Source organism: Notamacropus eugenii, chromosome X (genome assembly GCF_028372415.1).
Source record: "Notamacropus eugenii isolate mMacEug1 chromosome X, mMacEug1.pri_v2, whole genome shotgun sequence".
Taxonomy (NCBI): Eukaryota; Metazoa; Chordata; class Mammalia; order Diprotodontia; family Macropodidae; genus Notamacropus; species Notamacropus eugenii.
The window spans coordinates 91,521,756-91,536,279 of NC_092879.1; the positions used below are offsets into that span (position 1 = coordinate 91,521,756).

The window sequence follows — 14,524 nt, forward strand, 5'->3', positions numbered from 1 at the left end:
CCTCTGATACTTCCCGCATCTCATCACCTCCTGCCTCAAGTCTCTCCCCACTCCAATCCATCCTCCATCCAGCTTCCAAAGTGACCTCCCTAAAGTACATGTCTGACTGTGCCACATATCCTGTCCCTCGAGTCAGTAAATGCCAGGGGTTCCCTATAACCTCCAGGGTCAAACATAAAATACTCTGATTTTTATATGTCCACCATAACACTAAATCCTGATTCAAGGCATTTTCACTGGCTATGCCTGACTTGCTCTCCCTCTTCATTCTGCTTCCTGGATTCCCTGGCTTCCTTCAAGTCTGAGCTTATATCCCACACATTCCCCAAAATTTCCTTCCTGGTTCCCCTTGACACTAGTGCCTTTCCTCTAAGATTATCTCTAATTTACTGTGTGCATACACATAAATATATATATATATGTGTGTGTGTGTGTGTATGTGTGTATATGTACACATATATATACATACTATATACACATAATATATATATATATTATATATGCATACATACATAATATATATTTTTTCACACACAGTCCTTTATATGTTGTCACCCTCATTAAAGAATATGAGCTCACTGAGGTCAGAGGCTGTTTTTGGCTTTCTATCCCCAATGCTTAGCACAGTACCTGGCACATAGCAAGTATTTAATAAATGTTTGCTGAATGATTCCCCAAGATTACCACTGCTCTGAAGTGGAGAAATGAGTTGCAGTAGTGATAAGAATACACTGGTCAATTACTTCCTGTTTGGAAAGGGACAATCATAGTGAACACTGACGTGTTTATTTCAGAGAAATGCCTGCATTTGCCCTCAAATATATAGCATGGCAGTCTGGTGCAATGGCAAGAGTACTAGAGTTAGCCAGGGCTCTGGCTGTGCCACTCTAGGCAAGGTGCGTTACTTCTCTGAACTGCAGTTTCCTCCTCCTTAAAAAAGGAGATAATCAATTGTTGACAAAAGTCCTTTGTAAACTTAGGATGGCACTGAAATATGAGCTATTATTATATTATTGCCCACAAAAAGATCCACAGTGAGAACTGAAAGGAAAGGAGGGCACTTTACAAACAGCATGGTAATTTGCTAAAGTTGCAATTTCAAGGGAAAAATCATCCACTGCATTCAATATAAGGGACATTTGCATTTGTTAAGTGATCTAAAGCATGAAAAAAAAAGCCAACATTTCAAGGAAAAGACCTTTTCCCAAGGACTGCATTTTATGTATTTTTAATTGCATTTTAAATATTAGCCAAATGAGTGATCTGAACCAAAGATAAGCTTTGTAGGACCCTTGTAACTAAATTTATCAGGCTAAACACATTCACAGCTATTAAGATGAAATGTGTACACACACAAATACACATATTTCTCTATGCAGGTGACAGATGACCTTCATTATCATTCTAAATGATTAACATGCTTAAATAAATGAACAAACTTGTCGGAAGCATAGCCATTCACTTTGGCTAACAGCTGCAGCACTCCTTCCTCTGGGTATTGAACTGGAAGGCCTGTTCCTCCTTATACCTCATCTTTAGGAGTCCCCCAATCCAAGACCCAGACTGCCACAGACTCCTAGGTCCAGATGCCACCACTCCCAGATCCACTCCTTCACCCCACTTGGCATGACTGGCCACCACTGAATCTCTGAAATGTGCTGCTGTCACCTCAAGTTCAATATGAATGAACTTGGAATCAACAGCTTTCTTTCCTCTCTTGCTAGATGGAGAATTCAGCCTCTCCAGAAACATCGATTAAGGCAGGAGAGAAATTTCACCAGTCTCTTCATACAATTAATTAATTAGGATTTTTATTCCACTAGCAGTTAATTTTTGATAGCCTACAGTGATAGGCCCAATAGGGTACAGTGTCATAGATACCAAAGGAAAAGAGAATTTCAAATCAGAAAATCAGACAAGGAGATGACCCATAGAGAGATCAAAAGCTTAATAAGAACATAGGATTGGAAAATGGTGACCTTGGTGATGTGGTGGAGAAAAGAGCCTGATGGCAGAGAGTTGAGATCTTTTTCAGTCATGGGTCATTATCCATATTCTTTACTAGGCCTCTAGCCTGGGTACTCTTCTGTTCCCATCATCTCTTTCAGGATTATTATCAGGTCTTCTTCCCATCTCAAAGTTTATGATTCCCAGATCAAAATATTCAGCCCTATTCTTTTCTGAGCTCCAATGCAGCATCAACCTTGCCCACTGGATACTTTTAGAACTATGTGTCCCACAGGCATCTCAAATTCAATATGCCTGAAACAGAAGTCAGTATCTGTCCCTTGACCCTGTATCCCCCATACCTCCTCAAACCTACTCCTCCTTTAAATTTCTTTTGAGGATACTATGATCCTTCTAGTTCCTAAGAGTTGAAGCATCAGAATCTCATTCTTGACTTTTTTTCCTTTCTTTGCATCCCTCTGTCCCAATAACTAATCAATTTCCCAGTCTAGTCAACACTTCTAAGACGTATCTCTCATTTGTCCCTTTTTCTCCACTCAAAAAGACACCACCCTAAAAAAGTTCTCCTTACTGCTTCTCCCCAAGACTATTGAAAAGTTTCCTAACTGGAATCTCAACTTGCAGTCTCTTCCCCCTCTAATCCATTTTCTGCATTGTTGCCAAAACAATACTCCTAAAGCACAAATCTAACCATAGGATTCTGCTACTCAAGAACCTATGACTTCCTTCAAGAACCTTTCGTAGTTCTCTTGCCTGTAGAGTAAAATACAAAATCCTAAGATTGGTATTTAAAACCTTTCAAAACCTAGCTCCAGACTACCTTTCTTGTGTTCTTTCAAAAGTGTTCTCCTTACACATTCTAGATTCCAGTCAAACGGGCCCACTTACAATTTCCCAAACTATACATTCAAAGCCCTAGATCCATGACTTTGCACAGGAGATGTGCAACAGGTATTGGAATGTGCAATGGATGTTTGAATGGCAGAAGTGGAAGTGTTGAATGTATACCACATTTTCTAACTTGAAGTAAGAGGGAAGAGAGAAAAGATAGTAGTGGATTTGTGGCTTTACAGAGCTGAAAGTTTTTTTGTCTGTTTTTGGTTTGGTTTTTTTGTTTTGTTTTGTTTGGGGGATTGAGGAGTCTGAGCATGTTTACACACAGAGGGGAAGAATTCTCCATGTGTTACTCTAGATTTTAACTTGGCTTAATCACAGCAAATAGCCAAGGAGGCAGGTCACAATCCTTCCCTTTACCCCCTTCTTTCCACTCTCTGGAATGGACCCCAGCAGACTGAATGTCTCTTTTGTGTTGAAGATCATGTTCCCCTATGAGGCACCCCACAAAGTTCCTGTTCCCAGAAGAAGGAGCTGAAGTGAGTGAGTAGGTGATCACTGCTCAGCTCAGCTAGCCAGGTGTACTTCAGATCTTTTGTAGTCTCACGCTTAGGTGTGCTCGGCCCACCCCGAAGAACTCTATAAAATCCTCTTACTACAAGGATTGCCAACCAGCCTAACTAGTATTGAATCTCAGGAGCTCCAAATGCTCTTACTGAGCTGTCCTGTCACTGGTATGGTTTTGAGGGGAGGGGTTTCTGCGCTTTGTTATGATTCTGGGAACTCTATTACAAGTCTACAATGTTAAAAAATTTTTTTAACTATATACCAGTAATAAGCTGAGATACTCTGGGAGATTGTGGGGATTGTGCGGATTGTGCAAAGCATTCAAGAATCCATATGCCACCAAGGACTGTCATGTGCATCCTTAGGTCCAACACCATATTCAATACCTATTTTCCACAGACTGAACAAAAATGTTGTGATAAATAAAATGAAAATTTATTTCAAAGCATTACTGAATTTTCAATAGCTTTTTTGTCACCATGTATTTTCTCAATCATCATTAATAATACAGCTATAGTGGGAGTCCATGAAATGTTTTGACGACAAAAAGAAATCATATTTTAAAAGTTTGTGAACCATAAATACACACCATTTCCACCAGAAATAAAGAATCAATTTCCCACACTCAAATACAATTATTCAAGAAGAAAACAAAACAAAACAAACAAAAGAACAATCTCAGAAGAGGAGGAACACAGCAAAATGAGATGTGCGTCTAGAACTCTGGAGGTCCTAAGGGTGCAATGGTTTAAGCACTCACTGAAGCTGCTTTCTCCTAGACTAGTCAAGATTTGTTCACAATTAACACACAGAAGTTTAAGGAGAAAACACATGGATAATCGGATCCCAAGTGACTATGAAAATAAACTCAGGGCCTTGCAATAATCTTCTTTGTGGTTCGGGGGAAGAGAGGCAGGGGGCAAAATGGAGAGGGGAAAAAAAGGCATGAGGAAGAATGCATTTGTAGGGTCCCTATAGATATTACAGACCAGAAGTGTCAAACACGCTTCCTGGAGAAGCATTCTCATTGTAAACCAGATTAAAATGTAACTGGGAAATATGTAACAAAATAAATAAAAATATAACAGAACATAGATAATGTTAATATGTGGCTTGTACCTTTATGTGGGCCTCCTTTCTATTTGAGTTTGACACCACTGGTATAGACCATGCCAAGTAAAATGAGTTACTTCCAGCAAAACAAGGTTAGAAATTATAAGTGCTGGTCAAGGATTAAGGAAAAAATCTGAGTTTAAGTAGTTGGCCTTGGAAAAAAAAATAAGAAAAGTGGGTATGGGGTCCTTCCAACCATACCCCCACAAACTCTCTAAAGGGAGGGAAATTCTACCTTCTCTATCAGGGATTCCAAGGTATTTCGGAAGTACCCTAGCTCTCAGCATAGCTTGGAATGATTGAAGTGGAGATGTCAACATTTGGGGTTTGGAGTAACATCTACATTTTCCTTGGGTTACTAAAACTGTAACATCAGGGGAATGTTGTAGGGATACAGTATGCCTAGATTTCAGCAAAGTCTTACAGTTTCTCATGCTATTTTTGTCAATAAGGTAGAGAAATACAGGCTACACAGTATGCTTAGGTAGTTTCAGAATGATGGAATGGTTGGACCCAAAGAACAACTAGTTGTGGTCTGATGTCCTATTGGAAGGAAACCTTTTACAGAGTAACCCAGGGAACCTGTACTCTGTGCTGTTTAATAACTTGGAGAAAGGCATACTTGTGCTAATCAAATTTGCACAACACAAAGCTGGGAGGGATGGCTACCACACGGAGTGAAAGAATCTTAGGCCAAATCTCACAGAGTGAAATTGAATGGCATTAAATGTAAAATCTTATACTTGGGTTCCAGAAGTCAGCTTCCCAAGTACATGATGGGAGTGAGCATGGTTAGATGTTTGTTTGAAAAAGATCTAGAGGTTCTGGTGGGCTGCAATCTGAGTCAACAGTGCAACACAACCTTTGGCTATGTCAAAAGAGGCACAGTGGCCAGGACTTGGGGGAAAGGGAGAGGGGGCGGGGAATGTTTAGCCAGTACAAGAGAAGACTGGGAGGGAAAGGACACAGTAACTGTCCTCAGGTACCGGGAAAACTATCATGGGGAAGAGGAATTAGGTCTTCAAGCAAAGGGGTACCGGACAAGAAATTCTTAGGTTTCTTCTAACTCAAATTGTTCTATTATCCTGTGACTACAGTGGAGCCCATCATCACTCAGTTCCCAACTAAACTCTGATGCCCCTTAGAAGTCAAGACTGACAACAGGAGACCCCAAAGGACAGAGCTGGCTTTTCAGATAACTGTTTGCTTCAGCCAGCTACATGTGGCAGTAACTTTGTGATTTGCTGGCACAGGTAAGTGCTATAAAGATTAAGGTTGGTCTACACGGAACCACCGACTCAAACATCAGCAGGAAAACCAACCAACAAACCATCTGGGATGGGGCAGTCACATATAGAACAGCAGCAAAAATAACTTCGGTTGTCTAGTCCCATCTCCCCAGGCTTAGAATTATTGGGGACAGGGAGGGTATGGCTAGGAATATACTTCAGATGACTAAGTACAGCAATTATCACAAGTACAGGAAATTTTCAGCTTATGAATGAGTTATGTTCCAAATATTTATTTGTAAAGCAGTTGTTTGAAACTCAGAATGCATTTTCCCATAGAAACAATGGTAAAAATGATGGCAAAGTCCTCCTCAGGCTAGAACCCAAAAGGCTGTTTAACTTCTAATATAGCTGAACCTTCACTAAAGTCCTACTCCAACGTCTCATCACAAGGTGGGGTTGATCCTGGTTTCTCAAAGACCATGTCAGTCAAAAGCAAAAATTTTTTTTAAAGTTCTACCAAGCTGGTTAGGCCTTGAATATGGTCCCAGTGACAGACTACATGTCTGTCACCCAAAGACCAGCTTAGGTCATTTCAGAGACGCTCACTACCAGGTTGGATACAGGCTGATGAATTTTCTGACAATAAAAAGTCTCAAACACCATTAATTAAGTTGTAGAGAGGATGCAATCAGTGTTGGTGAAGGGAGGGCTCACAACGACAAAATCAGTTCTTTGAAGTGTTGAAGTAAGCAGATGAGCTATAGTACTAATAGTACTAGCCAGAGTTCTGAGTCTTAGGAGCAAAGGCTGGAGAAGGAAGGGTTTCCTCCCCATTTCCTGGGCCTAGAGCCAGCTGTAAGCAAAAATCTTAAATGGGCAAAGTTTCTCTTTGGCATCCTCCCAACTCCTCTTCTATAATCCTCCTGCTATCTCTTAATACCTCTCTCCCCAGGCCTCCAAATGCCTAATGGCCCTCAGGCCTCCCTCAAGTCCCCATTGTGGCACCCACCTGGCCCTGGGCAGTCAAGCAGAAGGCTGATGTGGGGCACAATTAAAAGAATACATTTGGGGGGACACCCTTCATTATTAGTTACAGAATCAAAGAAGTCAGAACAAGACCAGATCACCTGTCTAATACAACCCCCTGATTTTATAAATCAGGAAACTGAGGCCAAGAGAGAAGTGACTTGGCTAAAGTCACATCCACAATAAGGGTAGTAAGGAGCAGATCTAGGGCTTGAACCCAGCTCTCCTAACTCCCAAGTCCAACACTCTGTCCAATACTCCATGCTGCCAATGATTGGTTTTGAGAATCATAAGATCATGATGTAAAGCTGGAAGGGACCTTAGAAGTCACCTATTCCAGCTCTTTTGTTTATTTTTTTTTAATTTTTAAAGCTTTTTTTTAAGGTTTTTTTTCAAGGTTTTTCCCCCCCGCAAAGTTTGTTTTTTTTTTTTTTGTTTGGTTGGTTTTGGGGGTTTTTTTGTTTTTTTAAACAGGGAAATTCTATTTGGACAGTGTCAAGCTGCAGGGGGTAAGGACAGACATGTAGGAGGTTTCTGGAAATTCAACAGCACCAGTGTGATTTGCAGGTTCTAGTCTTAGTCTGGCCCATGCCACCCATCTGCAGAGCTGGGAAGGATATGATGGAGCAGACACACTCACTAAACACCCCAGGAACAGTCTAATTAGTGAGACAGGGCTACTTTCTCTGTAGCAGCCCAACCTGCTTACTTTCCCAGTACTCAGGCCCAGGCCCTGCTGAGAGATGGGGGGGGGGGGCCTAGATAGGTGGAGGGGGATTCTATACAGATTAAGTTGGCACAGCACCCCCAAACTATGAGCTTGGTCTTCAAGTGGGCACCTCCTGTGATTTTTTTTCCCCTTTTTCATTAGAAGGAGGGAAGGGAGGAGGAAGGGAATGAGGGAGAGAAGGGAGCAGGCAGGTCATCCTTGTGCTCAGTCAGAGTAGGACATAATAGCAGGAATACCCTCTCTACCCCAATCCTGCTATAGTGGGAGGGGACAGGGATGGAAAGGTAGAGGGAGTGTGATGCTGGCCTTGAAGCCCATGCAGAATAGGGGAGGGAAGCTCTCCTCTGTGGGGGAGCAGGGAAAAGGATTTTTTTCCTTTTCAGTCTATGATTGGATGGGTTTTAGCTGATCTTCTGGATCAACTTCTCATCAGACAGGCAGTAGAGGTTGTTGATGGACAGGTCTGAGATGAAATGCTCACAGGCCTTTCGGGTGATCTGCTTGCAGCCTCGAAGGTCAATCAAGGTGACGTTAGAGATGCGTCGTAGATACAACAGAGACTGGTCTGTCAACTTATTGCAACCTGCCATATTGATTTCTGTGAGGGAGTTGCGTGTAGAAGAGCCAACAGCTGTTAGAAGATTTGGTGACTGATCTGTAAGGTAGCTGCAGTGACTGAGATCAAGACGAGACAGAAGAGGCATGTGGCGGATGATGAGTCGAAGTGTGGCATCAGTGATATCTAGGCCAGCCAGTCGAAAATCTGTCATGTTTCGGAGCTTGCTGCGATTGTCATGCCCAGGCTTATCAGTTGGTGGGGTCAACAAGTCTCGAATCTGAGGGTCCTTGATTCCTACTGCCCACCGAAGGTCAAGGGTCCTGAGAAGGGGGCAGCTGGAGGTGCTGAGAGCAGAGACTGCAGACCAAGAACAGCCTGCTAGGAGGAGGTCTTTCAGGCCTGGAAGCCTATTGACAAGCCATGTCAGCTGCTTTTTGGAGATGTTGGTCCAACTGAGGTCAAGGCTCACTGGCTGCCTCTTGATGATGCCACTCAATGCCTGGGGGACAATGGCCTTACACCTGCTCAAGTCAATTTTTGTCCAGAGTCTCTTGTCACAGCACCATTTGTACCATGTCTTACACACCCTCATACATTCACAAAGTTCTCTGCGGTTGAGATAACGAAAGACAGATAGCCAGATCTCCCTTTGCATCCAGCTTTCCTCCTCATCCTGTGTCCAGCTGCCCTGGTTGTTCATTGCGGCTGCCTCACCGCCCTCGTCCTCTGCACTCTCCTCTGCCTCCGCACTGTCCTCCTCTGCGCTGTCCTCATCGTCGTCCTCATCGTCGTCCTCGTCGTCATCATCATCGTCGTCGTCGTCATCGAAGTCCTGCTCTATGCCCAGGTCGTCCTCATCCCTCAGCTGGGGAGTTAGAGCTGGGCAGTGCTGTACCAGTACCCGGGGAGAATGATGGAGGTTGGCAGAGGAAGCTGTGATGGCCTGCAGCTTGGGCACAATAGAAGTTCCCTGAAGCTCTTTATTGGGCCTCTGTGGTGTGACCATTAGGTAGGTCCCACGAATTCTGACCTTCTCGGCTTCAGACAGCTCTTTCTTGCCACTGGGATTGTTCTCCTTTTCTCTCTGCGCGGCTTGGAGGCGAAGTTGTCTTCTTCTGAAGCGATCGTCCCTGGTGGCGCTGTGGTGCTCACTGGGGCCAGCTCCTGGGGATGATCTGGTCACCACACTATGGGGGGGCCCCGGGTCGTGGATGAGCTGCAGCATGGTGGTGGACGAGTGAGGAGGCTGCTGAATGAGAGGCTCCTCGTGGCTCCGGAGAGGCCGGAGAACTTTAGCTTGGACCACGCCCTCGTCGCCATCTTCCATTTTCCGCCGCTGCACTTTCTCCAGGTTATCAGGCTGGTAGCACTTTGGGCACTCCCAGCAATTTGGCAGTTCATCATTAAGCAGTCCTTCCCCATCCATGTGCAGGCAACCAGGATGCACAACCTCATTGCAGATACAGCATTCCATCAGTTTCTTCTCAAAGTCCTGAGTCTCCTCGTTCTGATCCACCTCGCCACAGAGGGAGCAGGTGACGGAGTAGGGCAGTCGGGGGGCCAAACACTGGCGGAGGACGCAGGACTGCTTCATGCGGCCGGGCCCCCCAAACTTCTTCATGTCCCGGCAGTAGCGACACACACCACACTCTCCCTGCACGCAGGCCTCACATTTGCGGCATCGAACCCGCCTCCTACGGGCTCCTGAGACTGGGGGCGAGGGAGTGGGCCTCACGGGCGGTGGCAGCCTAGGGGAGCGCTTCATGGCAGAGGGAGGCTTGGCGGGAGCAGCTGGGGCCTGGTGGGAAAGCTAAGCCGGTCCCTCGGGAGCCCCTGAGCTAAGGACCCTGGTGGGGGCCAACTGGGGGGGGGGAGCACTGCTGGCCAGCCCTTCCACCAGTATCTGAAAGGCTCTGCCCACTCTGCCTGGACCTCGGGCTGCTGGTCCCTCCCGGGCTGCGGGGGCTCTCGGTTCAAGTGTCCCCGGAGCCTCTGCTCGCTTGGGGGAGGGGGGCTGGAAGTTAGGCTGGGCGAGTTGGATCTCCTACCTCTCCGTAACTTCGAATGTACTGAACAAGCGTGGACGTCCCCAAGGCGCCTCGGCCAGGCCAGGCAAAGCTGCTCCGGAGGCCCGGGGCGCGCCTGAAAAGAGCAGCGGGCGGCGGGCGGGCGGCGGGCGGCGGGCGGGCGGGCGCGCGGCGGGCGGGCGGCCGGGCGGCCGGGCGGGCAGGCAGGCAGGCAGGCAGGGCGGCCGGGCGGCCGGGAGGCAGGCCGGGCGGCCGGGCGGCCGAGCGGCCCGGAGGCAGGCCGGGCGGCCGGGAGGCCGGGCGGCCGGGCGGGCAGGAAGCGCGCTCCTTCCCGGGGCCCTTCCTTCCCGTGCTGATGAGAGCCGAGCGAGCAAACGGTATTGCTCTAGTGCCGCGGCTGCTGCTGCTGCGGCTGCGGCTGCTGCTGCTGCTGCTGCTGCTGCTGGGGTTGTTGCTGCTGCTGCTGCTGCTGCTGCTGCTGCGTCACCCACATGCGGCTCCCAGAAATGCTTTGCGCGTGCGCGCGAGAGAGGCCAGAGCGGAGGTGGGGGGAGCCGGAGCGGAGCCCGAGCGGGAGGGGGAGGGAGGGCCGGGGAGGGGCCGGGGAGGGGCCGCGGGAGGGAGCAGGACGAAAGGAAGGGGAGGTGGGCGGGAGAGGGAGACGAGTGTGGAAAGGAGCCCGTGAGAGGGGGCCCGAGGGGGGCGAGACCGCAGAAAGAAAGAGAAGGGGAGAGAAAGGAGGGGCAGGAAGGAGAGGGAGAGAAACGGGGGCTGGGGGAGCACGAGGAGAGGCTCGGGGCCACGGGATGGGGAGGGGAAAAGCAGAGCAAAGGAAAGGGAGCAGGGGGCATCGGGGAAGGGAGCAGACGAGGTGGGCGGGGGGCGGCGACTGAGACGGCAGGCCCCAAATGACGCGCAGGGGCCAGCTGACTCGGCCAAGGTCACTCGGGGAGGCCTTCTCCCCACTAATCCACATAACGCCCCCAAAAGCTGAGCAGATGGGGGCGGGGGCAAGCGGACTCTCCCAGTATGTAACCCCTCATGGAAGCTTCATCCCCCACAAATGTTCAGAGGCCAGCTGATAGATGAACACTGGGCCAGTTCTGATGGACTCCCTCCCTCCCCCCCTGTTCAAGTGGACATGTTATGAGCTTGGGGAGCTCCAACCAGGCTGCGGGAGTTAGCTGGGTGACGATTCATCTCTGTTTGCAGTGGATGGGGGTGGGGGTGGGGGTGGGGGGAGGGAGATGAGAAGGAGTTTTGAAACCGAAATATGAAGGACAGATATGATTAAAATAAAAAGATCAATTCAAGAAAATGGATATTCTGTATGGTACTTGAGTGTAGCTGATTGGATTATATTCCTACACAGAATGTGAGTTAACCACGGTTCTTCAGTGATGCATGTATGGACATTTTGGAAATTAAATAAAATACTTAACTATGAACTTTGATAAGTGGGGAGATGAGGGAATCTGTCTTCTGAAGATAGGGCCACATATATATAACTTGGGCTGTGAAATGATAATGCAGTTAGCAGCTGGCTTTGTCCAGACTCTTGCCTTTCTCACATCTGAAATCCATATGAACTTAGCTTGATTCTTTGAGCATCAGTAGCTAGCTTTTGATGTATGGTTTTGCAGCACTGGAGGGACTGCTTGGAAGAGGATTAATATACTGGCTATTACATTTGGGGTTTGGGGGGTTGTTTTGTTTTTACATTCCCCTTGGAAGGGGAGACAAGACTATAAAAGAAATGAGTACACAATTAAGATCTTATGCACTTGATGAATATGCAGACAGAGAAGAATTTGACCTGGATCACCATGCATATTTCCCTGTCTCATCTATCCAGCTATTTCAATAACCTGAATGGGTACAGGACAGCAGTTCCCTTCAGTACCCTGATGCTGCACTATACAGCTAACTCCTTTGGCATCTACTCACCTGATGACAGAAAAATTCATTGTCTATCAACAAATGAGGAGAAATGAATTTTTTTCTCTGTATGTGTCAATAAATAGCTGAAACACACAGCATGGTCTGAATATAAGCCACAGTATTCCCTCAAACCTACTGCTTAATCCAAATGCTCTTTTCTCAAACTGAATCCTTCCTGACCTCTCCACAGCAGCTGAAGGTCCTGACAGCCCCACTTCCTGGGGACTCTTTCATTGACTCTGCTCCATCTCACTGTTCCTCCTCAGTCTCCTTGCAGGATCATTATCCAGGCCTCACCTTTTATCTATGTGTGTAACCCAGTTTAGTCCTGGTCCCTCCTCTCCCTATCTATGTACCTTTTCTCTCTCTGATCATCTTTATGCAGATGATTCCCAGATCTGCATATCCAGCTGCAGTCTCTCTCCTGAGCTCCAATCCCACATCCCCACTACCTTCAGGACATCTCCAACTCCACATGTTCAAAACAGAACACCTTATTTTTTCTCTTACACTTAGTATTCCTCTATTTCTGTCAAAGCTGCCACCATTCTCCTACTGCCCCCAGGATCACCATCTAGCAGTCATCCCCAACTCTTCATTCTCATCCAGCCCAAAGCAATCAGTTGCCAAATCTTAGCAGCTCCAGCCCCACAGTTTGTCTCCCTTGCCTTCTCTTCTCTCCACTCACAACACAGTCAACATAATGCGGGCTCAAACCAGCTCTCACTGGGAGTAACCTCCAGTTGGTCTCCCTCATTCCATGTGATCCCCCTCTAACCCACCCTCCACACAGCCAACAAAGACCAAGGCTTACCACATCCCTCCTCTGCATCAGAAGCTTTGATGTCTCCAAGTGGCCTGTGAGATGACAGACAAACCCCTCACAATCTGGTTTCCAGGCTGATTACACCCTGCATACAAACACTCTCATATACTTTATGCTGCCCCTTGGACATAAAATCCACTTTCCCTCCTTTGTGTTTGCACAGACTGAGCCTGTGTTTGGAATGTTCTCCCTTTTTCACTTCTACCTTCAGTAGAAGCCCTTACAGGCTCAGCTCCTGCACGTTGGGGGAAGGGGATCTGCCCTAAGGCTTCTTTTTTATATATTTTATATTGATATAATTATGTTCATGCTCTTCCCCACTAGAATGCAAACTCCAAGAGGGCAAGCACACAGTACAGTTCCTGGTCTACCATAGGTGCTTAATGAATGCTTAGAAAATGAATTACTACTGAAGTCTTGTCTCTCAGTCAAAAAGCAAGTATTAAGCTTTTACCATGTAACAGGCACCAATGAAAATAAAAATAAGTACTAATCAAAATCACCATCCCAGCTCTGGACATCATATTCTAAAAGTGGAGACAAGCCTAGGTACATACATGATCTATACAATAATCTCAGAAGTTAAGCACTAGTGGGGGAGGGAGAGGTGGGGGGTGGGGAGAGAAATTCCCTACGGAAGGTGAGATTTCAGCTAAATTGTTTTTTTTTTTGAATGATTTAATATTTTGTTTTTTTCCTAATTACACATAAAAACAATTTTTAACTTTTTTTTAGGTTTGAGCTCCAAATTGTCTCCCACCCCTTCTCCTTTCACTGACAAGGCAAACAATTTAATATAAGTTTTATGCATGCAGTCATGCAAAACATATTTACATATTAGTCGTATTGTGAAAGAAAACAAACAAAAACAAGAAAAATAAAGTAAAGAAAAAGTCTGCTCCGATCTGTGTTCAGACCACATCATTTCTTCCTCTGGAAATGGATAGCATTTTTCATCATGAGTCCCTTTGGAATTGTCTTGAATCAGCATATGCTGAGAATAGCTAAGTCATTCACAGTTGTCCATTGTACAATATTGCTTTTACTGTGTACACTGTTCTCCTGGTTCCGCTCATTTCACTTTGCATCAAGTCATATAAGTCTTTCCAAGTTTTTCTGAGAGCATCCTCTTCATCATTTCTTACAGCACAATAGTTTTCCATCACAATCACAATATACAACAGCTTGTTCAGCCATTCCTTAACTTATGGGCATCCCTTTGATTTCCAATTCTTTGCCAGCATTAAAAAAAGCTGCTATAAATTATTTTTGTACATATAGGCCTTTTTTTTCCTCTTTGGGATACAGGCCAAGTGATGGTATTGGTCAAAGTGTATGCATGGTTTTATAGCCCTTTGCAACACAGTTCCAAATTGCTTTACAGAATGGCTGAATCAAGATACAAGTCCACCAACAGGGCATCAAAGTCTCAGTTTTCCCACATCTATTCTAACATTTGTCATTTTCCTTTCCTGTAATATTAGCCAATTTGAAAGGTGTAGAGCAGTAGCTCAGAGTTGTTTTAATTTTCATTTCTTTAATCAACAATGATTGAGTCATTTTTTCATGTAATTAAACATAGCTTTGATTACTTTGTCTGAAAACTGTCTGTTCACATCCTTAGACCATTGCACTGAGTCTTGAAGGAAACCAAAGAAACTTGGAAAGGGGAGGTGAAACATCTTGTTTGAATAGCTTCTG

General features: G+C 45.9%; 2 pseudogenes; both read right to left on the reverse strand.

Moving 5' to 3' along the window:
* Positions 1-10,156, reverse strand: part of LOC140515856 (casein kinase I pseudogene) — a 102,074-nt pseudogene extending 91,918 nt beyond the window's left edge.
* LOC140516382 (lysine-specific demethylase 2A pseudogene) lies at positions 3,783-11,032 on the reverse strand (annotated as a pseudogene).
* Positions 11,033-14,524: the final 3,492 nt, after the last annotated feature.